At 34.8% G+C, this 27,872-nt stretch overlaps 1 protein-coding gene across 14 annotated transcripts in view; it reads left to right on the top strand.

The window, feature by feature from the left end:
* Positions 1-27,872, top strand: part of SOX5 (SRY-box transcription factor 5) — a 903,293-nt gene that overhangs the window by 543,743 nt on the left and 331,678 nt on the right. The gene's annotated exons all lie outside the window — the stretch shown is intronic.

Below are 27,872 nucleotides of genomic sequence, written 5' to 3'. Positions count from 1 at the left end.
TGTGCTCATGAGTGATAAATACTTCCAGTTAGCAGGTCACCTCTAGGTGTCAATCAAAGGGAGGTTATCTGTTCACATTCTGTCACCTTATGGTAACTGTAAACCTGTAAGTTTGATACTGTTTTGGGGATGTTCTGATACTGCCTTTGTTCATTTTTTAAGTTTATTTTTTATTTATTATTACTTTGTAGAGGAAAAGGTGCCTGATTATAGATTTTAATTACCACCCCAATAATTGGTAAGTTAACTGAGCTAAGGGATTAGTTTGGAGCGCAGCTTGCCTGAAGCAGTGGGCAAACTATACTTCTCTCCCGCTCCCGCTGGAGTACTGTCCTGTAGACTTAGCGGGTGACCCGGCTGATTACCAGGAACAATTAAGGGTTAGAAGTCAGGTAGCTCAGTGTTCAGTAGGTTGATAGGTTGATGGAGAAATGTGCGGGTGTTATAATCACTTCACGCGTTGGTGGGCTCTCACCTTATGTTTCTCAAATATAGTAAGCATACAATAAAGTGTTTACCTGTGCTTAGGGAGCTTTTAACTAAAGTCTGAATATGCATCGTACCTGGGAGGCAGGTAATAAGGCCTGTTCTGATACTTTAGCACATTACTCCTCCATAGAGTTGGAAGCTATTTCAAATGGATTACATTCATAATGCATTTTAAAAAACAAAATTACATTCGTGGATAAAGTCTGATTTTTATTGTCTGTTCTTTTCACTATCAATTCTTCAGCCACTAATGAGTATATGTATAATGCAGATGTGTATTATGTATGTTGAATACCTCCCTTTCTATAGACTAGTTAAATAAATAAAATTGATGGATTTTTTTGTTTTCTTCCATAATTTGTTACTCATGTATAGTTTCAGTGAGGTTAACTAACAGCATGGGAAATAAACCAAGCTTGATGCTTCCCTTCTTCTGGCTTACATGTAGCTTAATATGTGAGGTCTCTGACTCTAATGATGGCAGTCAGATGGAAAGATGTTCAAAGATTTAACCAAAACGTGAAACATCTTCCTTTTAATGGAAAAATTTTGTTCAACAAGAAATAGACTAAAACGTAGCCAGGTCTTTCTTGCTTCATTCATGCTGTCCTTTTTTTTTTCTTTTTCTTTTCATTGATTGAGAGCATCATCATTTATATTAAATGTAAGACGTGAATGTCATATAGGTGAACAGGATTAAGTAATATTGCTAGAGAAGGAAAAAATGTGAAGACTATGTTCACTGAAGGAACAACATTTATCTGGGCATTCTGTAAGAGAATGCCTCATATTCCTTCATTTTAATCAGAAACTGGTAATGGTTCAGGAGACCTTTTCATCCCTTCTGACTTCTCTGTTTTCTCCTGCAGTTTGGAAGCTGCACTCCTGTCTCCTTAGCATTATCTGTTCTCCTCTTCACTTACTAGTTGAGAGTTCATACATCTCTGGAGATACTGTGGCGTATGGTTCTGCTTGTCCAATGGGGGGTGTTGCATGCTCCACGTTCAGTATCCCTTTCCCTTGGAGCCTGAGAGGAAACCTCAGCAGTACTCCCTGCCTTTGCCAGCCTGAGGAGGCAGAGGCTCAAAGTTGTTCCCAGCTCTTGCGCCTTCACTGTAGAGCTGCATTCTGCTCAGTGGGCTGCCGAGAAGGACCAGACCGAAACAAGATTTAGAAGAATTCTGGTGAGAACTGTTTATAGGGATATGGTATTTTAAAAGAATGTAGTAAACAAACAGAATTGTGGCATAAACAAAGATAATTAGCATAAACAATGTCGTTTTAGGACAGGTGGTTTAAAAAAACAAACAAAACAAAAAACCCAAATATGAACCCAACTTGAATGCTGCCAGTTTGGAACCACTGAACCTTAATCTGTACTTCATGAGAATTACCCAGGTTTGGTGATAAACCTATTAACCTGCTTTTTCTGTTTCTTTTGTATCATTTTCCAGTCATTATGCCCTTTTGTCACCCAGCCTGAAAGTAATTAATCTATTACAAGGCAGGTTAAGGACTTTTTACCCATAAAATATGACAGAAGGAAAATTAAAAACAAAAGCTTGTGGTTGTTCATAGACATTTGAAATCAGTGTTGAAGCTGAAATCAATTCAAATCTGAACTCAGCTCGTTGTATTTCAAATCTCTTTCTTTTTATCGAAGTGACATTTCAGTCTCTTGGCTCTTTAGTGTTAATACACCGACTTTTGTCTTGCCTTAGAATTCAGAGATACTTGCTCTGGCTGAATCATCACTTATGTTATATGCTTATTTCTAAGTTCTGCTTATATCTGCTTCCTATTTTTCTCTTTATCTTTGTGAAGGTGGTACAGCAGGATCTAACTGTAGCTGGTGATCATGCAATGTGAGGACGCTAACTATCGTGAACCATGTTATCTAAACCTCTTGTGCCGTTATGAATTTTTATCTGGAGACATTTAGGTTTATTACTAAATGGCATTTTTTTCTTAATGCCTCGTACTGGAATATTTTGACTTAGATGGAATGTGGAGTGTGGCGAACAGAAAGCTGTTTATTTTTCTTGCATTAAGGACCGAAGTTCTTTATTGAAATTAAAACGCTTTTTTTCTCTTCATTTTCTCGTGGAGAAAGGGGACTAGGAATTCGAAATAGGCAGTTCTGGTATGCTGTAGCCTTTCCCTTCTCTGAAATGAAAGCATTTGTGAATGAGTTTTGGTTTCTTGGAGTTATAAAGATGTGTGTAAACTAGTAAACCATGTCTCATTCATGTGCTATGGAGATTTCTCCTACTTCAGGGACAAAAATAATTTGGCTACTAACGAATTGGGGCTACCTGCCAGTGCCAACACATACTGTAGGTAAGAGGAACACTATAAAGAAAAGCTGCTGGCAGCAAATCCTTTGAAACTTTCATATGTAACAGTGTTTCTATTTCTGCTCTTCACATCTTTGAAAGAATGTGTTCTTTAGAAAAGAAAATGTTAAAAAACAGAAGATATGATCTTTCTTAAAAATGTATTAGTAGCTTCATTGTTAATACTTCTCATTGTGGAGATGCATAGGGTTTTATCATGTCCTATGCACATGAGCCTCCCCTCTTATCCCAACCATTTCTGTCACATTAAAGCCTAAGAATCAGATACATTGAGAGGAGATGTAATATGAAGAAATGAAATTCACTGCATAGGGCCAAAAAAAGGCACCCTCAAAACCTTATAAGGTTTTTATATTGGCAGTTTAAGAGAGTTAGATCAGTTGGGACACTGAGCAGCAATTTCATAAAGAATGTGTCTTCTCCTTTAGGGCTTCGGGAGCATTATTGAGAAAAGAAAGGAAAGAGTTAACCAGCTTTGCTTGTTGACAATTATTTAATCTAGTAGTAAAAGAAGACACAGGCCTGAATCCTGTTTTCTTGGCATATTTTTAATCAAAATTTACTTTAAATGTGGTAAATGATTTACTTTAGTACAGATTTTGGTTTTGTTTTCTGTTTTTATATTAATTAGGATGACGATACCAAGGCTTAGGCTGTTTGAGAATTGGTTTGTGGCCCTTCCACATGTGATCTGTTGATTTGTCATGTTAAGCAATTTTCATCTAGTAAAAGAGCATCCTAATGAAAAAGAAACACCAACACTGAAAGTTAAAAAGTATCCCTTCACATAAGAGGGCACACGATGAAAAAGTAAGGCTTTATTTATGCTATTAATTTTTCATTCACAGTTAGTATAGGTTGCTTTACAAAGTTTGAAAACATTTTTATTCTAATTCTGGAGTCAAGATATTACTTGTTTGCTTATAATTCTTCATTTGGGTTATTTGCCCTGAGCCAAAAGTCCAAAGCCTTTTTTAAAACTCATTTTCTGATGTCCTTTTGTTTGAACCCCCTATTTAAAAAATTTGCTATTGAATTTCATAATACGTTTGAGAAGACTTTGCAGGGAGATGTCATAAAATTAATGTTAATATTACCTCTTTTTTATCTGCACTACAAGAGGTCTTTGTTGCAGATTTGTTAGAATAATGTATAGTATTCTTGTTCTTTAATAGAAAAAGGAATGAACTGGTAGTCAGACTTCAATTTCTGATTCATTCACTAATTCCACTTTGACCTTGAATAAGTGATAGCTGAACGTACAGTCATCGCCCCCATAGTATCATCAGGACGTGGAGAAAACTTACGTAATATGCAAAGTACCATTAATCAAACAGAGCACCTTGGAATGGAAAAACAAAGATAACAATGAATGCTATTTCTGAGACAAGAACTTCTATTTCTCTCCAGTGCTAAACATAGTTAGAATTTGGGAAACAGAGGAAAATGTATTGTTTTTAGAGCCCTAAGGATTATGGGATATAAATATGGTGGTGTAATTGTTTCTAAAATTTATAGCATTACCGGAAAAATAAAATGGATCTCATTTGACCTATAAACAGTTTAGGAATATTTAATGCTTTAAAAGCATTCTTCCAGAGAAAAAAAGCATATCCAAAAGCTCCTGATAGCAATTTAAGGAAGAAAAGTGAAGGAGCAGAATGTAAAGACTTTTAAAAGTAAATTAAAAGATAATTGGGAGTCACTAGCAATTATGTGAAGAATTTGCTTTTGAGAAGTGTAATAGTTGCACACATATATGCGTATGAAAAATTGAAATTCAGGAGAAGGTTTTTCTCTTAAGTGTAATATAATTTTCAATAAATTGATTTTGATTAAATCACTCCAAATCTTGAAGAAACTGCAGTTTTAGGGAGAAAAATCTTGAAGAAATAGTTCATAAGACTAGAAATAAGGTCCATTTGCACTTCCTCATGTGCAGCACAGAATCCTGTGATCGGAGTTTTAGGGACCTATAATGACATTCCAGCTTTAAAAATCTGAAGGTGGTATTGTAGTCCATATTTAGTGGAAAATTTGCATTCAAGAAGTTGACTAAATCAAGGTATGCTCGAGTAACATTTGGGGCTATTTGAGATTTCGGGTTGAGGTTAGAAATTTAAGTGTTAGAAGGTTAAGGCACACACACAAAATAGACAGGTTGTGTATGTGTGTGTGTGTGTGTTTTGTATTTCTCCTGAAGCATAGAACAATTTCCTCTTTTTCAGTAAAGATTTACATTTGTCAGTGTCTTCACTGACTTGTTTTTGGAAGTATAGCATAACAGGAAGTGTTACTAGCTGGGTTCGGATCTCAAGTTCTAGTTCTTCCCCACAGACTGAGAAGAGATTTGGGGTCTTAACATATTCATCTGTAAAATATGAAGATGGGCTGGATAATTTCTAAAATCTCTCAACTCTAAAATTTCATCACTTTGAACTAAATTTGAAAGATTCCTAGCTCCTAGCTTCCTAGTGGTCAGAATTCTTGCATTTGTGCATCTACTTGGAGGCAGAATATTTCATACCACTAGCCTTTAACATGTGGAATCACTTCTCAATTTACTTGTCAGTTGAGTGGTGATGTGCAAGAGCAAGGACCCATAGTATATTTTAGGAGTTTTAAATCTAAGTACTGTGTATAATTCTTACTCAGGATTAAGTGCTCAAATCTACTGTGAACTATTTTGAAGCTAAATGTTTCAAAAGATACAGTTCACGTTCTATGTGTTTGAAACTCTTAGGTGCGTCAGGTCACTATCTTCAACTATCACAAATACTGTGAAAATAAATTATATATAGGTTACTAAACAAGGCATTGTGGGGGAATATGAAAAGCCAGAGAGTGGCATTTTACGTCAAAGAACTGAAAGTCTATTTGTAAGGATGAGATAAAAGAAAAAAAAAAAAAGACTAGACTAGATAGTACTTCATTAGGACAACACCGGGGCTCTGGACAGGATTCTTTATATGAGTAAATAAAACATTGGCCTGGAAAGTGGCAAGATCAGCTAAGATTACAAACAGGTAGTCCAAAGAAAGATTTTAAGTAGTTCTCAAAATAAATTGGGCAACTATTAGCTAATGCAGCAGGCCAGTCAACCTAATATGCATTAATTGGTATTTGGCAATTTCAAGAAAAATGTTAAACCCTGTGAAGCAAGAGTAGAGCAGTGTAAGATGCACTTAAAAAGCTATGCGATCTGAGAGGGCAAGCTTCGCATACTGTTAATATCTTACATTCGGCAGATTGCGTGCTTTTATTTTTAACACAGTGTTTAAAAAAAAAGTACAGTTATACCATCACTAGCTTAATCTTTGACTACATATCTAGGGACCTTCCGTATTATGTGTACTTTGAAAATATGACTATGGTATCAGAAAGTTCTTGTACAAATTAGTTGTGAATGTTAAATATAGATTTGTATGTTTGAGATAACACAGGAATGGGCTATATATGTTAAAATTAATTATTTGCTTAATAATCATGATGCTGAATTTTTTAATTCTATTCCTGCCACTTTTAATTTAGGAATAAAGAATGGATATTATTCTCTACTTATCCTGGTTACAGGTATGAATATTATTAAAAAAAATAAGCAGAAAAGAACATTATTGAACCAGAATTACATTTAGAGGGAGGGAACTGTGCATATTTCCTACTGTTAAACAAGAAAGAAAATCTGGAAATCATCCCAGTTGGGCAACTTACTGCTAATATATTTTATAATCCAGCATTTAGTGATATACGAAGTTGGCATATGTTCCTACAGTTTCTAAATCAAGAATTAAAACTTTGTGATGTATAAGTCACTTAAATTCTTTGGGTTTCAGCCATGCGTCTATAAAATGGGCTTTAAAATGAGTATAAAATTATTTATCCTCTGATGCTCATGAGGCGTCTTAAACTTATGAAAATTTATAAAAATATTTGGATAGCTCTGAACACAAACCACTGAATTCAAACTTTGAAAACAAGTTTAATTTTTGACAAATGTAATATAGTCAGAACTTCAATAAAAATTATGTATTTTGTTTGATATTTGAAAATTATTGTAGCATATGAAGTAATACCTGTAAGAAATTTATTGACTTATTTTTTAAATCTGTAGTTAATACAACTACAATTGTTTAAAATGCACTTATGATTATTGATCCCAGGTAACTTGTACCTGCATACCAGCAATATAGCTATAGTTCCTTCTGACTGCTTACTGCTAACAGTGAAATATCCTTAAAACACATCTCTTTTCCATTGTAGATGTAGGAAATCTGATACATCATAGGTTACGTTTGCATATGCCCATGTAACAAGTATTTAAGTAATGAATTTGCTGATTTAACATACTCCTATGCTTCAACCTATGCAAGTTAAAATTCATTTATTTGTGTATGATCATAAAAATGAATCATTTTATAGAACAAATTATTGGACAACAAAAAAGAGTGACTTTATGTTAAATTAAAAACGTCACACTCTATATTGCTTTTTAAAGTATTATTTGTACAAATATTTTGAAAATTAGAAAATATTAAATAGCTTGAAGAAACTTATCTATGAAAATACAGTATACCATAGATTTTCATAGTAAAAGTAGTATGACTTGTTTTGCATCAGCTACCCAGTCCTTAGACAGGAGGTAAAGCTTGGGGAAATTTATAGATTTATTTTTATGGGCAGCTGTATAGCAAGCAAACAAAACACCCCAGAAACAGAACCCTTATTTTTGATATAAAATTGTTTTCCACTGATATAATCTTTTGAAAGCCAGAAGCCATCCAAAGTGCTGATACCAATTTAAGAAGATGATCTTTTGCCTTAATTATACATCTGGGAAATATTAGCTGAACATTTTGTGGAGAACAGTGAATACCTTATTTGCCAGTTGTCTAAAATGCTGCTAATGATCGACATAGTGCCAGTGTTTTGATGGCTCAAACCTAGGCTGAATATGAATACAAAGAACACAGTTGGGGGAAAAAAGCGCACATTTTATACAAAACAGATTTCAACCATCTGCTTGGCACTTAAGTTTGCGACTATAGGCGATATATGAAAGAGACCACTGTCCACGTTATGAATGGTATCACTTTTATTGGTACCTTAGAAAAACCATAGGGTTTTGAAAGCGAATATAACCGATGATTTTCTTCAGCTAAATAATGAAAACAAGGGCCTCAGCCAAAATTTTGTTCTCTCTATAATCTCTTCTATGTCAGTTGTCTTTTCCTAGCAAAATGGGTTTCACTAAAGTAGGTCTTGGTATATTAAAATACACCAGATAGCACTATGCAAGTGGCCCTTAGGAGGAGAACCCCAGATGGTTATGAGATAAAATACTGTTTGCTTTAGGAATAGGTTGTATGCCTGAGTCTGTTGCCTGAATACTATGGTGCGTGTCAAATCAGCATGGAAGTTAATGGTCCAGAAGCACTTCTGATTTTAATGCTTTCCCATTTGTTCTGAATTTATAGTATTAAGTCAGACCAGGGCTGTTTCATCACTAGTTCAGGAAGAGAAAATCATGCTCTAGACAGTAAATTATAAGCAAAATCTAATTATTTGACCCATTTCATTTACTTTAAAGGTATGAGAGAAACTCTCAATACTGGAATATTGGCAAATATTACATACCAGAAATTTGTAAATTTATAGAGTAGGTGGTAAGAGTATATAGTTTGTCACTTAGGACATTGTAAGCAAAAAATGAATTTTTGACTCAGTAATTTGACCTATCTGACCTCAGTTTTTTCCTTATCTGAAGTATATTTTGTATTATAAATATTAGGAAAATCAAGCTATTGGTGTGTGTTATCTTATTGATTTGTCTACATTGTATGAAATACCATGGGTACATTGAGACCTTAGCTTGTAGGGAAGAAGTACGTGATTTAGTTAAAAAAAAAAAAGTGTAAATAAATGTTCTCAGAATCTTTCTATATCTGTACTTTCCAGTATGGTAGCCACTGGCCACTTGCCACTATTGAGTACTTGGAATGAGGCTAATCTGAATTGAGATTTGCTGTAAGTATAAAATACAGACTGAATTTTGAAGACTTAGTTTGAAAGAAAGGGTGTAAAATACCTTATGAAGGATTTTAGAATATCGATTATGTGTTGAAATGATAATATTTGGATATATTGGCTTAAAAAATATGTTGCTATTTTCACCTGGTTCTTTTCACTTTATTAATGTGACACCTTGAAAATTTCAAATTATCTATGTGGCTTGTATTTGTGGCTCAGATTATATTTCTGTTAGATGGCGCTATGTTATCCCTTTCTGTGGAGGAAGGAAGATTAAAACTTCTATCTTTGTCTAGATTCTAGCAGTTCACAGCTCAGTAGAGTAGCAATGACTCAGAAAAACTTAGGTTTTTATTAACTGTCTTCCTTTTTAGCTTTCTTCTACAAGATGGTGAAATTTTATCACTTTTAAAAAAAGCCCTAATAGTAACACTGACTTGCACAGATGTTTATATCATTTACCCAGTGAATATTGTCAGTTTCTCAAAACTTCCATGGAGTTACAGCGGAAAAACGATGTTTGCTAAGGATTGTCTAGATTATTTTAGAGATTATATGTTGGAAGGTACAACTGTATTTGCTTTTATGAAATCTATTATATCTGTCATTTCTTCACTGGGTTTAAAGAAGTTTGTGGTTGGGTAGGAATACCTTCTCCTTTTGCATCCCAGCTGATACTACACAGTTTCTAAACCTGACCCGCTAGTTGAGATCCAAGCTCTTTCTCTGTGGATATAAAGGCAGCACTAACAGTCAGTATGTACTTAATATGTGCCGGACTTAGACTCACAAAAAACTTGTTTGTTACCCTGATTTCGTGAATGAAGAAAATGAAACAGAGAGAATTGCCTCATTTCTGACAGGTAGTAAGTGGCAGAACTGCAGTACCAGCCGAAACAGTCCGCTTGCAGAGACCTCGCTCTTAACCATCAAACTGTAGTACTGATCTTGATAATAAAGTGCTTCCAGAACTTTATAATTATTATTCATTTTAGTGTCAGAAATTTCTTTATTCATTCCACAAATGTATTGCATATACCTGCTATGCCAGGAATTACTTTTGTTGCTGAATAACTATTATAAAAGTGCAGACACTATAAATCAATAACATACAATGACTGCGATATAAACTTCTAACTTTTCTTCTCTGAATGAATTCGTTCGTTCATGGCACAAGGTGAATGAAGTGCTAGGTGGTGGATATCCAGATACCTGGATAAGTATACAAAGGGTTTCTTGGTAAAGGCTACCTGAAACTGTTTTTGAGAGATACCAATTTCCAATTCACATTGTAGATGGACACTCCTTATTGTGAGAAGTGTGACTGTATAAAATTTCTCAAATATCTCTTTCTTAAGTCCTTTGCAGGGACTACCTGTCGAAATAATATCTGTATGGACAGGCAGTGCCTTTTCTCAGGAACTTTGCCTCATTAGTTTTTGCTGTCTTAATTGAGCAGGAAGCATCTTTACAGTACAGTAAATTTTAAGTATGTCAGTGTTCACATCTTACATGGTGATTTTGTATGGAAAACTTTCTGACGAATTAGTAAATAGTGATATAATTAATATGATATTAATCTTTCAATCTAACTTGCAGCCATGACATACCTGTTTTATTGGGTAGCAGGCAGGAGTGTTAGTAATTTTGAGTAGAAAACTTAACTAGGTATGTGACAGGTAAAAATCTGCAGATTCCTGGGAACAATAGGGTATTTGGGAATAGAGATGAACCTTGTGATTTTAATTCCACAGATTTCTCCATTTTACTATTAAATAAGTATATATAGATAAGGTTTGAATTGTTCTGTGAATCTGTTTTAAGTCTTGATCTTTTAAGTGTTTTTTCCATGTAGATATGGCTGAGGTTTCTGGGGCTTTCTTTGATTTCTTGATACCTTGCTAAGGAGAGGTTACTGATGGGCCTTGGAGTTAGACTGCTTAAATTTATTCTTCACCACTTATTAGCCATTTGATTTTTGCAAATTACATGAACTCTCCATGCCTTAATTTTTTCATCTGTGGAATGGAGATTATACTATTTCCCACCATTTTGATCAGTTTTCTGCTTAAATAAGAAAGCATATATAACTTAGTATGCTCAAGAAGTGGATTTAATTTCTTCAAAAAGATTTTAATCATATAGAAAAAATTCCAAGAATATTTCACATAAAATGGCAAATGACATTGGACTGTATACATATATATTAAATACTTAGTAAATAATGGTGAAGCCAATGATTTGCACAGGATTTATTAGTATTTCAAGTATTTCCTAAAAGGATTAAAAATATTAAAAATAAAAATAAAATCTTCCTGTCATAGAATCACTTATATTTTACATATTATACAAATAAATATATTTGTTCTATATAATATATACATTTATACAGTTATATATTATGCATGTATAAAGCATACCATATATGTTTATGTAAGTGTGCATATTGATAGATAAAATAAGGGAAGAGAATTATTTCTAAAATCTTGTCTAAGGATAACTATTACTTGACAATCATAATGGAGTTATAGTTATCATATTGTGATTTTTTTTTTAAAGCTTACCATTTTATCAGTGACTGTGATTGTTTTAGGGGGCCCTGATGTCTGTGGGGGTAATCTATTTTATAAATCCTTAAATCGTCTTTAATAGAAGCACTGAAGAAGATTTGTAAGGCATTCTTCACACTGCCGTTTTCAGTGGAGACCAGATAAGAGAGAGAATGTTGAAAGATAACTAACTTAGTGAAGGAAGGCATTTCTATAAGTAGCTAAACTAACGTTTGCCAGGTATGTAGATTTCCTGGTGAAAGGATACTGGCAGAGATCTAAGAAAAGGCTAACGTGTCCCTTAAACTATCTCCTTTAAATAACAGTTGTTACATCCAGGCTGTTGCTAAGAGATGAGGAACAATCACTTCTTGACTGAGTTGTATTCTTGCCTAGATTGAGGGCACTCCCACCTCCTTCCTTAAAGTGACTCCTAAGTTTAGGGGTACAGTGAGACAGAGCGAGAATGTTCCTCAGGAAGCAGTCTTGGACCTGCTCGAGTGCCTGAAGACCATCAAGCTGAGACCCTAGAGTTTGGTATAGTACAGCAATTAGGGGTTACTGTCATTTGAAGCTCGTTAAGGCTGTCTGTTACTAACTGTCCACTCTGGTGAATGTTTTGTTTCTCCAGATTTTGAACAATACAGCATCTCATTGGGCCCTCTAGGTTGACTTAACTTTAAAAATCATTCTAGATTAACTAAATGAAATAAATTAGCAGATAGTTTTTATGCTTTCATGTGACTTAGTAGGACATGTACAATTTAGAGTGATGTAGACACAGAAACATTACCATCTTGACTTATTCATTTAAAAATCTTTGGTGAGTACTTACTATGTGAATAATTTGGCAACAGGAAAGTACACATCAGTGTGAGAAAAGGAATGGGAGGGAGTGGCAACAGCAGAAAGAGTGTAGAATCAGAAAAGATATCTACAATTTATCACACTTTTTATCAATACAAGAGTATCATTTAGAAGTACTGCTTTTTTTTTTCCATGTGCAAACTAAAGCATTGCCAAAACTGATGGTTTTGGTTTAGGCATAATGATTTTAAAACTGTTCTTCATGATAGCATTTAGGCATTTATAGATCATGATGGCAAATCTAAGCCATAAGCCTGGAAGATTTTTGACTACATTTGTTACAACTGAAAATATGCTGGTCATCTAAAAAAAAAATGCCACAATTATTTAGAGATACAGAGCTCTTCTTAGTGTTTCCCTTTCTTTATTTCAGTAACTTTAAATCTACAAAAAAGTTGAAAGAGTAACGCAATAAACATCTGTATACTTTTCACCTCGTTTTGCAAATTACTAACTTTTGGCCCCTCTGCTTTTCTTTTTATTTTTTTCCCTTTTGAAAAGAAAGCAAGTTTCAGGCTAACAGGGTTAAGAACTAGGACTTTCTCCTCCATAGCCACGGTAACATCAGCACAACCAAGAAAGTAACATTAATACAGTAATGTTATAATCCATATTTGATATAATCCATATTCACATTTTCTGATTGTCCCAATAATGATGTTTTAAGCTTTTTTTTCTCTTTAAATCCAGGATCGAGTCAAGCATCAGGTGCTGCATTTACTTGTCATGTCTCTCTGGGCGTCTTCTGATTGTAAATAGTACCTGCCATCTTATTGTCTTGACATTAACGTTTGGCTTTTATAATGTCTCACAATTGAATTTGTGTGGTTGTATCCTCATGATTAGATTCAGATTACATACAGATTTTAAAGACTGGTATTAGAATATTGTCCTTTTTGAAATCACTTAAGATTATAATTAGATCTCTCAGAAGTGGTTACCTCCAAGTTCAAATTTTGTGTACCAAATTCATGGAGACTTTCTTTTTCCTTGGCTTAGATTTTAAGAGATATAATCTGTCATCAGAAAGCTGTCCAAGCCATGGTGATTTGTCTCATAGAGGGCTGTTTGGTACTAGTTGGTACTAGCTGGGAAAAATAGGACTTCTTTAATCCAAGAAACCATCACAATTTATCCATAAAGTCTGCTCTGAAGATGGCCGTAAATATCAAAGCTTTTGCTGGTAATCATCTAAAAATATTGATCACAAAGTCTGTGTAATAGCATTGTAAAAGTGTATTTTGTTAGATTGGAATTCATACTTATAACTACAATGTTTGCTCTTTATGACAAAACATTAGAAGTCAACTACCTCAATCAAAACAAATTCAACTCTTTTCCTCATTCTTCATTCACCATTCCCACATCTTGAAAGTCAGAATAATCTTCTTAAGGTTTCTAAAGTATTTTTTTAATTTTTGGAAAAAATTTAGAGGCAAGTATGGGCTATTCTTTTCTGTTTATCTCTACCACTCTACTATTTAATAAATATGTTAAGATTATGGAATGGAGATCTTTTTTGTTAGCAGTATTTTCCAATTCTCTAGCTGCTTTATGGCGCAAAGCAGTTACTCAGACAGGGAATTTAAGAATTTGGAAATTGCACCTCTGTACATTTAGCGGAAGGCTCAGCCTCTGGAGTTGGATGCCTGCGTTCGGATCCTGGCTGTATGGTTCACTAACTTTGATGTGCAGCTGGCTGCTTGACTTACCTGAATTTCATTTTCCTCTTATGTAAAAAAGGTTGTGTAGCTATTAAGTAATTGAATATAAATAAAGTGCTTAGAGTGGACCTAAGACAGTAAGCACTAAATACATATTAGCTATTATTATTGATGAATTGTCAATTTTTGTAGTTCCCAACAGAAATTTCAGAATGGCACTTGGGAGAACAGATTTTTAAAGCAACAGTAAAATGTGCATGCCTTCATGAAATACTCAGTGAACACGCTGTATATACAGACAGTTCTGGCTTCTGGAGATTTCATAATGAACAAGACACGTCTGACTCTTGTCCTCATCAGGCTTATAGTCTGATAAGGAGACTGACGTTAAGCAAACAGTTGCAATAAATAAAGGCAAAGATTGTGAGTGGAGAAGTTAGTAGGAGGTGTTGTGGGAACCAGTTCTGTTCTGTGTGTTGGAGCTTTTGTGAGGATGAGCAACTTTTCAAAGCTGAATGGTAGAATTTTCCATACCTGACTTTCATGTGGGGCACTAGTGTGGCTGTACAATAAGACTGCCTAGTCTACAAACTTGTTGCAATTTTATGCAAAAGAGTCCCTTGGGTAAGTCGTTTAGCCTGTCTGCTCAGCCTCAGTTTCTTCACTTGTGAAGTGGAGTAGAAATAATGCCTACATCATAGAGCTGTTCTGAAGATGAAAAGAGATGAATCATGGACAACTCAAAGCTGTCCTTTTGACATTGTATGTAACCAATAAACGTTGGCTTATGTTATCAGAGGATTCAGTTTATACTAAGTCCTGATAACACCAGTATAATTAATTAACTGAAGGACCTCAAGTGCCTTAATGTATTCCTTGCATGTGACTGTGCCGTGATCCTGTGTTGCAGATTTCCTTCAGCTTTCTTCTTCCTGCCCCTGTAAATGGTTACAGAGCCTTCTTTTTGTAGATGTATAGTAGTTTGATCTGCAGAACGTAAGTCAGAATATCAAGTTGAACATATTTATATTTGTCCTTGGTGTGTCGATAAAAATGGCACTTTGTGAGAGCAAAAAATAACCCAGTCAAATTACTGCAGTCAGGTAAATTTTAAATGGATTTGAATGAATTAAAGATGAAATATTCCACCAGTGTTCTTGGAAAGTTAATGGAACAAAGTCGGCTTTACCAGTGTGAACAACTGAGCCATTTTCTCTGGGTGTTGCCCTGCTCCCCACATGACTCAGTAACATAGTGACAGTTACTGGTTGTTTACCTACTTCTAATGCCCTTCATTCCACTCAGGTTTGTGAGGGGCGAGAAGACGAGTTCCAGTTGGATGGTTTGAATTGAAAAGAGACGTTGTATGGTCAGAGGGAGGATGAGTGGAGAAACTGTAGGGAAGTGTTGGTTTTGAACAGTCTGTTGATTGTCTCTTTTTATTAAGTGGAAATGCTGAAGAATGATTTAATTTGACGAAGCTATTGACTTGTTATTATCCTGCTAATTGATGGAATCATAAACTTCAGTGCTTTTTTTTAAGCTGTAAAACTTCTAAACATAATATTTTCAGTTGCTTCAGTACAAGCTGTCATGTTATGTTAGGGGTCAATAAATAGTAGTTCTAAAAATTGTTTTCAGAGGTATTCGATTTCCTCAGGTGAAAACATGTATGTTTATAAAAATTAAAATTGTTATACAATTATAGGTTATGTTTATCCTGATATCATTTATATCAGCAATTTAATTATATTCTCTGTTGTGACCTTACTATGTATGATCAGTTAGATTTTGTGTTTTTAGAAAAGTTGGGGTTTTTTTTCTTTCACACTGGTCTTTAATTTCACTTTTTCTGTATTTGATATTTATTGTCAAATGCTCAGATAAAGGCCATACCCATGATATGTGAACCTTGACTTATACTTTGAAGACCCCTTAATTTAGTTGGCTATCAAGCATTATTCAGCTCACAATGAAGAATTTAAACTTTTTTTTATTACTAAGGAAAGAACATTAAGGACAGGAGATAAAAGAAGAACATTTATTACTTTTTTAACAGTTTTTCGACTAATGCTTCTGCTTTTTTTTCTTTTTCATTTATATCATGGTCAAATATGTAACTTTTGCTTGTTTCCACAATGTAACCGTATTATATGATTTTTATAAGATTTTTTATTAGTTCGTTGATTTTACAGATTTTAAGGTGAGAGTAATCCATATTTGGGGAAAATTGACCACTTTATCTAAGGAGGTGCGCTCTGTACGATGGTATCAAATTCTCTGTTTATTGTTTCACTTTAAATTTATACATCTCTCTGAAATGTGTTTTTTAATGTTAAGCTTTTCTACTTTTATATTTTATAGAAACAGATTTTTAAAATATTATCAGAAAAGCTAACTAACTTATGATTTCTATTGGATATTAATTTAATATTTATATTTATTTACGTAAATTATTAACACAGCTAATTGATTATGAATAGGCTATTTAACATAGTGGTGGCTAACACAAATTAAGGCATTTATATAATAGACAGTTTTCTTTTGAGTTCCTGATTTTTAAGAGTCCAAATTTTCACTTATCAGCTCTTGCTTGCTACTTTTATTAGGTATAAGACCTAGGATGCTTAAAGATCATTGTCAGAAAGACAGCTACAGTTTTTTTAATTGAAAGTCAAGCAAATGAAAGAGCTGTCTGTACTACTGTACCTGTGAACAGCCAACATTGATTTCCTTATTTATGAGTGACTATTTTGCATATGGAGTGAATGTTGAAAAGTCAAAGAACAGTGTTTATATTGCTTTATAATAAATATATATATAAATTTTTCTATACTTAAGTTAACTTAGAGATTAATAAAAATGCATCAGAGTGTTTTTTAAAGGTTTAGAAATTCAGATGTCTATTAAGTTATATTAAAGGGAAAAAGTTTTATGTATCCGCCTAATGTCAGTTTGATAGACTTCAGTATTTTAAAGCGTTCTGTTTCAGTTAAATGTGACTTGTTGATTGCCATAAAATTCCTTGGCCACACACATACTGAGCTCCATTCAGGACAGAAAAGAAAATTCACATATGTGCCTCAAAAGGGCCTTCTGCTAATAGATATTGAATCTCTGAGATCTCAGTTTTCTTGGCTGCTTGGACTCAATGCAGGACAATCCTGTGTTTTTCCTGGTGCCTGGCCCTACTCAGAGTTCTTGGCTTTTGCTCTGTATTTTCTTGGGCTGATCTGGCTTCCCTTCAGGTTTTCCTTCTTCTCCTGGGAGTCATGCTACAACCCAGTGTCCTTTCTCATTTGCCCAATGGGTTTTCACTGGGGAGCTCCATGACTGTTAGATGCCCTGCTTCCATCATCCTGTTACTTTGGAGTGCATTCCACAGCCATCTAATGGACACTAAATCTTTGGGGCTCTGGAAAATGTAACACCCTTCGAAGACAAATGAATTTCAAGGTGAGCTTCTTTCTGAAATCAAGTGAAATCAAACAGAAGCACTATTTTGCATATTTGTCAAAGATGAATTTTTACATCATAGTTTTTTTTCTTTGCAACAAAATATAGATGGTATAACTTGTCATTAAACATGATGGAGAGTGATTTGTAGGTATTATATAGCCTGGGTGTAAAATGGAAAGGTAGAACAGCTGTTCGTGGTGATCATCATCATTTTAATAAGGTGAAGTGTTTTCCACTAATTATGCAAAATACACTGTCTCAGACTTTTGAGTCTTGTAGCCCTGCTTGTATGTATGTGTGTATATGTATGCATACAAAGCAAGACTGAAAGAGAGTAAGAGCAGGAGAGAGAGAGAGAGAGAGGGAGGGAGGGAGAGGTGGCAACTTGGAGACAAATAGAGAAAGCAATGAAAAATGAGAGGGAGTGCCTTTAGTAAAATACCATGAATTCTTCACTGAAGTGATATACTTGCAGTGGAAAGGATAACCCTACTTTCTCTCACACGTAGAAGTTATCATAGGACCAAGAACCTCTCCCGAAGAGCTTATGCAGCTTATTTCAGGTGAATTTGAATAGTTGCTATAATTAGGGACAGTGAAAAGGGACTTTGCCTATTTGTAAGAATTTTTGATATAGTTCATACATGTAATCCAGACTACTAACCTTTTAGAAAAACAAAGCAAGGGATGTTCAGTTTTTAAAATCCGGTTCTCGAATTAATTGTGATTATTCTGATTTTATTTTTATTTGTGTAAGATAGATCCTTTGCTTCTTGTTCATTTTTTGTACTGAAAATAATAGAGAAGAATTGTGGGGTCCTTCATGGCATGCAGCAAAAAGTTCTTTATCGTAGTGACTAATGCAGGGCTATGTTAAGTCCTCTTTGAAATAGGCTTCTTGACATCTCCCTCTCTTCTGAGGTTGGTGAACCTTCCAGTCTGAGTTTCTGAGAATTGTGCTTCCAATAAAGAGACCTCATGAGCAGCCTTACACATCATCTTTAATACTGTTCTTTAAAAAATCACTCAAATCTGTCATCAAAATGATGCCTTTTTTTTATTATAGGACAGAAATGGATGTGATAATGCTTTAGAACCAAGAAACAAAGTGCCATTGGAAAAAAGCATAGAATTTTGACTGTACTGAATATAATCCATAAGTTGAGTTATCCACATTGGGATATTGATCAAAAGTGGATTTAAACCTATGAATTGAGAATGTTTTATGTCTTTAATAATATTGACTTTTACCATGTAGATGATTCTTTACCTGAAAAACACAGTTTATTTTTATTTTCTCCTCCCATTGCATACATTACAGGCTCAGACAAGTCCTTCAGTAAAGAAAAAGAAAGAAAACTTGTTTAATGTGGCTTTCTCCTGATTTATTTGAAAGGAACTTTCTTCTTACAACACCGATGTACTTCTTGGAAGATGCATCACCGAAAACAATACTGAAAATGCCTATGTAAAGATAATCTATAAATATGAGAGTAAGGAATACAACTCCTGATTTAACCAAATCCAATAATACAGAAATATCATCATAAATAAATATAAGTCAACTATTAATTAAGATATCAAGTCATCCTGGTGTTGTGGAAATATTGATTATGGATATAGAACACTCTGGCGTGTTCCTTATCCTTACTAAATCTGTATTATCATCCAGCATCTTGCAGGGCGGATATGTAGTTGCTATAAACCAGGGTCACTGTATTGGTTATTGATAACCAGCATCCACGCTGCTTGGTCGGTGCCACACTATACTCCCTGGTGGGATATGTTAATTATCATCTTTTAACACAGTTTGTTGTGAGGATTAAATGCAATAAAATATTACATACAATATTGTCAGAGCAGTATACACAAATATAACCTTTGCCAGGTTGCTTCCAAGATGCAGTTATTTATGGGAAAATTGGGATAAGCAAATAGATTTTATATCATCTAAAAAAATGTTATTGAATTTAAAATATTTGTTTTGGTGACATCATTTATGGCATTGAATATTTACCTGCAAATAATGTAATGTGGTTATAAACCTCTCAAAATTTAAAACTAGCACTGTAATTAGTTTCCTGTGTACAAATTACTATTCATACTTGTGAATGTATGGAAAATACTTGTGGCACCTATCACTAAATTACCAATTATATTATGAAATTGCATGTGAAGTTTTTCTTGTATTTCTTACAAGAGGAGTATTACAAAAGATTCTGACATGGACCAACTATGAACCACTCTACGATAATGTGAATATTAAGGAGATGCTAAAAATCACACTAATGTAGCACTTGCTTTCCACTAACATTAAATCTGTTCAATAAATTAATTCAAACATAACACATAGAATTATCAGAGCATTGTGAATATTCTTGGTCTGTGAGAGAAATTCCATTGAATTTTACCTGTAATAGAGAGCCAAAGTATTGTGCTGATGTGTGAGGTTATAATTGGGATCTGTGGCTATATTATGAAAACAGTATATAACTATGATAATTGCAAAAATTCAAATCCATGGTAACATATTTGTGATAATTTATTGGTATGATACATGGAAAATAGACCATGGTTTGAATTTTCTATTTACTTATTTCATGAGACAAGAATAAGAGAAATTTAAAATTAAAACAATATGAATTTAACTATAGCTTAGCCAAGCTTTTGTTAGGCTGAAAATGTTGACCGTGTTGCAGTGTCAATTATTAGATGTCCTGAAGTCAATAATAATAATTTGAATATCTTAAAAAACCTCCTTGTTATATTCATTCTGTGAATTCCTTAATACATTTTTCCAGAAATTTTTCCTTATATTTAACATTTTAGTGAATATTCACTTATCCTTTAAGATTATATCAAATAGATGTTTAGGATATTAATAGCCTATTTGCTTATTTCTAGGATAATTTATAGGATATTGTAGACCTTACAAATGTTGTAATATTTCTCCATTGCACCGGATTGAAAAATGTATAGTTTTTATTTGTAACTGAGTAACATCTGATTTAAAAAGAAGAAAACATTACCTCAGTGTTTTTGGTGGTTTCACTAAAATTTCACCTTCATTTGTCAAATTGTATAAGATTTGTAAATTTAGCTTCCAAATATTTTATTCTACATATTGCCTTATATAATTTTTTGATGTTAAGTCTGATTCTGGGTAAAAAAGAAAAATTCAAGAAGGCTTCCCACCAGAGTTGCACAAGCTAAAGAAGTAGTGACTGCGTAGGACTTATTGTAAGGAAGGAGCGGTGGTGTGACGTGCTGCACGTGGCTTCACCGCTGATGGTGAATTCCTATCAGATGTTTGATATTTCTGTTACCTTTATACATTCTTAACATCACTTTAAAAAAATACAAATGCACCCATATATTTTAGGTGCAACTCAATAAGTATTCTTTGGACATACTCTAAATCTAAAATCTTTTTATTCAACATTGAGGGAAAAAAAATCTTACCTCAGTAGCCTTCATTGGGATGGTAGAGAAGTTCGTGTAAACATCCCAAAACTACATTATATAACAGCTGCAATAGATAATTCACAGAATACCACGGGAACTCAAGTAGGGAAACAACAGTTCAAACCCTGAAGATAGAAGAGAGTTTTATAAAGGTGCTGACGTTAGAGATGGATCCTGGAGGTTGTCTGGGCTCTTGGAGCACCTGAGTTCATTGCATGAAGCGAATCGTATAATCATACTTAGCTATGGACTTGACAAGAATCTTGTGCGACTCAAGTCCGGGGGGAGAATGTTTGGTGGGGGACAGCCTGTGGAGGGCCCCAGAGGACAGGCTTGGCTGTTACTCTGCAGGTAGTGGAGAAGTGTTGCGTTTTGAGCTTGGGGCAGGGATTGCATGATGGGCTTTATGTGACTTACCTTTTGTGCATGGCACTTCTCAATTTAATAGCTTCTGATAACTCTGCGGCATGCTCATGCCCCAGTGGTAGGTACGTTATTGGTATTCAGGGGATGTTCATTAAATAATCAGCCCTTCTGGCCGTTTATTCCGCGACCTATCTAGCTATTCAGCTACCCATTCCATCTGTGCCCCAGGCCCTAGCCACTCTGTATCACTCTAACCACTTGAACTTCTTTCAGTTCTGTGCTTTTTTTGAGGGGGGAGGTACAACCTCCTCCTTTAAGTATCCCTTTGGATGCTATCTCCTTTCTGAAGCGTCTTTTGTCTGAGGAAGCCCTGTTCTCCCTCCATGACTTTCACAGCGTCTTCTTTCTACCTCTGTTTATAGCGTTTCTCACAGTTGTGTCTCCTTACCAGATTGTGATGTCACTAGATTGTGAGTGCACCAGCGAAGATCTGTTCATCTTTATTTCCTCACACCAAGCATGGTGTCAACATTCAAGAAATGCTTGTTGAATTGGATTGAACTTTCAAACAATATAGATTTAATGGACGTTCAATTTATATATTTTTATTGTAGGATATACCTGACACATGTTACATATGAATATTGTATGAAAAATAGAATTTTTTTGGACACAAAACCCTGGGTTTATTTTGTGTGTTTTTAATTCTCAATTTAAAGGGGAAAACCAGGAGCACCGTGTGTGAGTAGAGTTTCGAAACTGGTATCTTTTGAAGAATCTTAGTAATAGTCTTGTATTCTGAATGATATATTAATAAGCAGTGGCAGCATGACATTAGACATTTTGTCTTATTCTTTTCTTTTCTTTTTTTTTCTTCTTTTTTTAATCAAGACTGAACAGGAAGCTGTGTTGGCAACCACCACATTGGGTGGAATTCAGGAGGAGGTATACTAGAAAGGAGTGAAAACAAAGATTGCTTTGGTCATTTTTAAGGAGGAACACACTGGCTGGTTTATAGTCTTCTTCCTCTCTTAAAAAAGTGGGAGCCCAAGGAGAGACTGTCCGGTGTGCCGACTGGTCCATTTTTCAGCCCTGCAGATTGTAATCACTTCTGTGTTCTCTTCGCCCCTACTGAAATAATTGTTCTATTCTGGAAGTTAGTGATTGCTGTTTGGGTAGAATGAAGGAGTTTCACTTTGGAAAAAAAATAAATTAGTAATGGAGTGGCAGGGAAGAAAAGACAGAACAGCTTTTCTGTTTTCCGGTTTGGATTCTGCTAGTGGCTTTGCTGCCTTGCCTGCAGTGATGGGTATTGCCAGAACTTAGGGAAAAACAAAGCTAAAATGGCAACATCTCTTAGGAAAATCTGTAAGATTGTAAGAAGGCTGGGTGGTTGTGGGGAGTGTGAGTTGGAGAGCAGATGCCTTTGGTCTGAGTTTCAGTCCTCACAGTCTGTTTGCTTTCTTGCTTTGAAATATTTTTTGTTTCTACCTCCTTGGTTTACAGGGAGCTGGGGAGGCTCGTTTTTGTTGTTGTTTTGAAATGTAAGTTTGCCAACAAGTGAAACAGAAAATAACTGCTGTGACAGACATGTCCCCTAAGACCTTTGCTTCTAAGGGAAACACCTCTGCTTCGTGTCTACAAACAGAGGCCCCAACATTGGAATACCAGATTCTTTTTGTCTGCAGTGCAGTATGAAAATGTAAAATTGTCCCTTTGGATTTTTACTTTTTTTTTTTTTAAGGTCATATCAACTTTGAGGTCTTCGAGCAATAGTTTCTCTGCTGACTTGATCTGCTTTTTTTTTTTTTTTCTTTTCTTTTTTAAGTCTTAGGGCAGACATTGTGCTAGTTGTGTACTAGTGGTGAACAGCTGCTTTAAATTCTGCTTATGAACGGAAATTTGAGGTTTTTAAAATGCTCTTATTTAATCATGATCAGACCTCCTCTGAGTGATGCTCTGCTCCTGTTGGTGATTTGTGTGCTTCCCTGGTAGTGCAGAGCCCACTGTGGGTTAGATTTCCTTCGAAAAGGGAGTGTTAGGTGGATTGTGTACCAGTAATTGTTTAAACGGTGTAGATGGAAGAATTATGTTATATATTTGGACAGTCACTCAAAAAATATTTTATGTGTCAGACACTGTGTTAACCCTAGCAGAAATGAAGAAAATGTACATGGTTTCTGTCCTTATAAAGTTGCCAATCTAAATAGTAGTTCTACCTAGTTACCTATTAATTTTTTAATGTGTTCTTTTCACAATGTTATTAGCCTTTATCAGTATTGTTCATAGACAGTGTCTTAATAAGATACTTCTATTTTGAATCATGCTATTGTACATCTTTGACAGATTTTTTTTTTTTTGAGACCCTCGAAGTCACTATGGAAATTTAGATCTAGGTAAGATTTTTTTTTTTCCAGATTTGCCCACTAATAGTCTTCTTTTCTCCTATGTACAGTTTTTGGCAAGCGTATCTTGTAAGGGGTAGGTCCATGGGTCAAACCAGTAACAGTCTTCTTTTCTTTTTAACCTTCATGAGGTGATTTCATGGAGACAATGCCGAGAAGCTTCTACTTCCAATCCGTATATAATCTGTGACAGTTACGATTCTTGGAGTCAAGTAAGACCTGAGGTCAAATGGGAAGTGGGATACGCGAAGCAGAAATGTTACTGATCCAGACTGGGAGCTATGTCTTCAAAGTAGTTTGCTACTAATCTCGAGAACCACCTGGTGAGGGCTGCGAGGTTCTCTTGAAGACTAGACCAGGCAGTATTAAAGTTTGTCTCTTGAAATACACACCGAGGGTAATCTCCCAAGTGAAATGCAAACAACATCTGGGAATTAGGGGATTGTTTTTGAGACAGATTAAATTGAATAATGGCAAATTATTAACACAACTTCTTTTCTATTGGTTTGGCATTATATTAGAAAATTTCTATTTAGGGGTTTATTAAAACTACTATTTTTAAACCTTTTATTTATTTATTTTTTTTGCAGCAGAGATGAGAAAAACTATTTCAGAGGAGACAATATGCCATATGTGAAGAGACTTTAGGCAAAAGAATTGCTGATTAAATGAATGCTGATATTTGGCAACAGGGCTACAGACAATAGATTAGATTTATAATGGAATCTACTAATCATGTGTACAGCATTTTCTGGGACAATTGTAATGTCAAATATAATAAACCATCCATATTATCCAAAGGTTTCAGCATTTTGGAATCTAAGTTATATTGTCCAGACTGTCTGACTCATTCATAAATGGTACAAATATGTTTGCCAGAAGATATTTCATTTGGGGGGGGGGTTAGGCTTGTTTTGTTGTAAAAGTTTGTGTATTTCCTGCACATCATAGAAATAGGCAGTAGAAACAGTGTAGTGGATAAAAGCATACGTTCTGGGACCAAAGGCTCAGAATTGAATTCTGCGCTGCAGCCTACTGATTGTGTGACTTTGGGCAAGTCATTTCGCCTCTGTCCCTTGGCTTCCTTAGCCATAAATAGGGACAGAAGTAGTGACTACTTGTAGGGTGGTAAAGATTAGATAAGCAGGTAGGTCAGTAGATAGGTAGGGAGATAGGTAATAGAGGTATATTTCACTTAGTGTGATATGTTAGGTGTTGTGTAGACATTTTGTTGTTACCGCATTTAAGTGAGAGAACTATAGCTAAAGTGGCAGTGGATGCGGGATAGTTCTAATATCAGATACTCTTCACTGTTAGATTTGCATTGAACAGAAGGTCACAAACTGATGGACTGGCTGTGGGTATTTGTTGTTTTTCTTTTGATTTTAGTAACATTAAAATTTTGAAAATTTCTTAACAACAGTTCAGATTTTGGATTTTCCTCATAATTGGATGTTGTGACCACATTGAGCCATCAATCCCCCTGAAAACCGTGAACCTGGGCTAAGTCACAGCGGCCACTCTAGTCTGGGCAAATGCTCTGCAAATTCTACAGTACCTGCCACCAGCATCCCCACATATGGGGGCATTTGCACAGTCATATTCTTAACTCATTAATATTACCTGCCCAGTGCCTGTCAGTCTCTGGATTTTTTATGACTTCCTACAGTGTGCATCCTGATTTTTAATTGAATTTTTTAAATAATGTCACCTGTTTTAGACAAAATGTTAAAATGGATGATTTAGAGAGCGTTGTTCTCTTTATGTATAAGTTCTTGAAATGTAAGTAGACATACATTTGAAAGCTGTGATCAAGTATAGCAGAACTTTAGTATGTGCAAATACTTACACCTAGGAATATTGTCAGCAAAAAAAGAACCAGATTCATTCCTGAATGAGTTATAGGGTAAAATTTTTATTCTTAGTTTTTGGTTGATCCTAAGATGTTGATGATTACTAACTTCAGGTATTTTAACTGGTAATTTAATACAGTATTAGTTCTTCCTTTGTGGTAGATTACATGACACTTGGAGGAAAGAGAGGATGTTAAAATTGCATGCCCATGTTACCTCAAATTAGAAATCTCTAAGAACCATGTGCTTTGAAATACTTTGAGTAAGAAAAAAGTTCTAGATAAAAGACCCTAAAAATTAATTAGGAAATGGAAAAACAGAAAGTCAAGGAAGGTACTAGAGTTGTATTGTTAGTAAGCATAAAGCATACATAAAATATATATGTGCTTTATTTATATTAAACATGAATGCAATGGCTTGAAAGAAGAAAGAGGAAAGATCAGTCTTTTCAAACCTACCGTCAGTCTTAGAGTATAACTCATGTAGTAGGTGTTCAGTTGATTGGTTCTCATGAAACTAATTAAGACTATTATAATGTCCATTTTCCAACATTTTATATTTTGACCTTAGACCCGTTAAATTCTGTTGCTCACCATAATATATACTCTCTATATATGTTATACCATATGCCATATATAGAAATATATCTATACACACACACACACACACACACACACATACCATATACCATATGGTGTACCACTCTTACCCATTCTCCCCATTCTTTTTAAGAATTAAATCTCAGCTTTGGAAGGGAGCCGTAAAGGTCAACTTGTCCAGCCTGTTAGTGGTAGGCGTGAATCCTCGCAGTAGCATTTCTGATATGTGATCTGTCTTCTGTTTGGATACTTAAAGTGTTGTGATGTTCAGTATCTCATGAGACAAGCAATTACATTTTTGATTGGCTTCGACAGTTAGAAGGATCTTTTTAACACTGAGCTTAAATCTTAAATGTACCTTCTTATAACTTCTGCTTTTAACTCTTCTTTCATTCTCTCATCACTGTTTGTAAATCTTTTGTATATTATATAGCATTATAATTATCTGTGTATATGCTAGGATCCATAAGATAGGGCATACTGGCTCAAAGCAGACACTCAGTAAATATTAAGTGAATGAATTAATAGTTCTGACTGTCCTCTAAACCCACACAAAATAAATCCAAAAAATGTTTTTGCCACATCAGAAGGTTACCTTTCAGCAGTTTTCTTTGATCTATATAGTGAGCTATGTGTGCTTGTATATAGCACAAAAAAATCTATGTGTAAGCTTTTAGAAGTTAATACTTCTTTAGGTATTCAAAAATCCCTGACAGAAATTCCCATTGGCAAATATTGCCACACAAGTTGGTAAAAACGTTTAAGACCTGAACTTCAGTGGTGGCTCCAGGAATGATGCCCATGTTAATACAGAAGTGGGAATTCTGATAGTACATTCCTTGGTAATGCTCTGTGGGTTTCCAAGAATCAGGAAGGCTACCTTGATTATTATAAAACATCTTTTACGCAGTGTTAGCAATTAAAACAATGCTGCTAACATTGAGGTTCAACAAACGATATGATTTAAATGTGTTAATTTCCCTTAGATTATAATTCTGTGCTGTTTCTTGTATTGCCCACAGCCCCCACATGTGAAAGAGAGTTTACAGTTCTTGGCAGTACTGTGACAGCAGTGCTTATTAATTCTGAATAGTTTCTAAATACTCCATGAGCTGAGGGGATATAGTCCATATGGCAAGTAATTGGTGGTGTTTAAACTGTCTTGACATAACTCCATTTTGAAGTAGCTATTATTTTGGTCGGCTTTTTGTTGATAGCCAGCAGACATCTACCTGGAACTGAAATTCTATTGGCTTTCTCTTGCCAAATGATGGACCGAGCATTCTAACCCAGCTGTTTTCTCTTGGCGTTTTTGTGGTTATATTAATTTGTTTTAAAACATTTATTAAAAGAACAAAATGTTTTTTAGGTGAACCACATGGTCATTTTGAGAATGAATATGGCTAAAATTATTGATAATAATTTATAGGAAAAGGGCACTATTAATCAACTGTTTCAGCAGCTAAATCGTTGCAAAGATTGAAAAGGAAATTCTTACTAGTTTTTTTTTCTTTGACTCCTTTGTGATAGCTGGATTTCTCAGGTTGAAAGTCATCCTTTTTGGGTTTAGCCTCATGGTCCTCAGATGGCCGTACAAAATGCTAGGTATTGGTCTAAGCCAAACTCTTGAGTTCTTACAGTGCTAGTGCAGCAAGTCCCCTGATACGATATACCTGTGTTCCACATTTACTCTTCACAATAGAAACTCATGTTTTTGGATCTGAAATTCTTAAGTCCTGTACACAGAATGGGGAAACTGTTCACGTAAATAG

The sequence above is a fragment of the Camelus bactrianus genome, chromosome 34, assembly GCF_048773025.1.
Source record: "Camelus bactrianus isolate YW-2024 breed Bactrian camel chromosome 34, ASM4877302v1, whole genome shotgun sequence".
NCBI lineage: Eukaryota > Metazoa > Chordata > Mammalia > Artiodactyla > Camelidae > Camelus > Camelus bactrianus.
This window is presented reverse-complemented; position numbering and strand designations above follow the sequence as displayed.